Source organism: Portunus trituberculatus, chromosome 20, assembly GCF_017591435.1.
Source record: "Portunus trituberculatus isolate SZX2019 chromosome 20, ASM1759143v1, whole genome shotgun sequence".
Lineage (NCBI taxonomy): Eukaryota > Metazoa > Arthropoda > Malacostraca > Decapoda > Portunidae > Portunus > Portunus trituberculatus.
In genome coordinates, this window is record NC_059274.1 from 13,339,939 (window position 1) to 13,341,456 (window position 1,518).

The window sequence follows — 1,518 nt, forward strand, 5'->3', positions numbered from 1 at the left end:
TAATAGGTTCACAGGCAAAAGTTTTAAGGTCAGTAACTGTGATATGATAAAAAAAATGATGATTTCAAGCTTGATAAAATTAAATTTGAAAAAAAAGAAAGGAAGTAATTGGCTCTCAAAGTGATAGATGAATGGGGTACACTCAGCAATCAGGTTGTTACTGCTGAGAAAACAGTGAGCCTTAATAAATCAAACAGATCTATGGGTGAAAATGATAGGTGGGAATCGATAAGAAGTATGTTTCAAAATGAACTACCATGAGTACGCCTGTAGTTATCTTCATAGCTTAATTTGTTATCTCGTGTTTTTTTTTTTTTTTTTTAATGATGTCATTGGTTTTTAATGGTGTCAGTGGTTTTCCAGGGGTGGATGTGTGGAAGCCGCAATAAAGATAAAGGATATCATTACTCTTTTCTTGTTCGTTGAAGACAGATACCAATAGATATCTCGATGAAGAACACATAAAAGGAAACGATAAGTGATATCAGGAAAAGGAACAGCGGCCCTTGCATATGTACGATAGTGAGAGCCTTGACTATTCCTTCAACCTTCTTGACTTCATCAGACTTTTCTTTTCTTTTGTTCTTCCTGTCACTGCGGATTTCATCCATCACGCAGTGAAGCAAATTAGATAATTTAGATACCTCGGAAGTTTGGTGGACGAAGATGGTATATGTGATGCAAAAATAAGAGCAAGAATTGGAATGGCAAAGACAAACTTTGGACAAATGAGAGGGATATTAACAAATTTGAAGTTGAGTAGTGGGATCCGGTTAAGAATCCTGAAGTGCTACATATGGTCAGTGTTATTATACGGATGTGAAACCTGGACCATTAGTAAAAAGATGAAGAAGAGACTGGAGGCGACAGAGATGTGGTTTATCAGAAGAATACCGTGGCTCCGTGCTATACTGAGGCAAGCGACATTTCTGCGAAAATTGAGTATTTACTATCATTCGATAGCCCATTTCAGGCTGCATATTGTGGTGTGTATGTAAAGGATGAATTCGTAAAAATGTGGGGGCTAGAAAGAGAAAAATAAAGACTTTTTTCAAACGCTGTGCAGCAGTGATTTCCAAGCTGTAGTGAGGCAAACGACAAGGCGACACGTCTCGAAGCCCGTGACTATAACAGGTAAGCGTTAAGCCTTTGTTGTATCTTTACATCCAGTGGTTTTATTATATCTTATAATGGAATATTTTTATGAATAAGTTTGTTAAAAATGTACAACCCTCCACATTATAAATAAATTTCATGCTAAGTAGTTTAAAGACACAGAGCGCTGAAATGTATTTTGAAACATTGGAAGCCTAGCATACATTTACCATAGTCAGCTTAATGTCACAAAGAAAATCGATTAAATGCAAATACCTGTACAAACATCAACAACATGATAAAAGGAAAACATGAGTGTAATGAAATATTGAGATAGAAAAACAAAATCGTGAAGGAAAGGATAGTTCTCTATTATTCGAGAATTTGTATTAACCTTTTACTGTTTACCGTTATTAAGTGCTA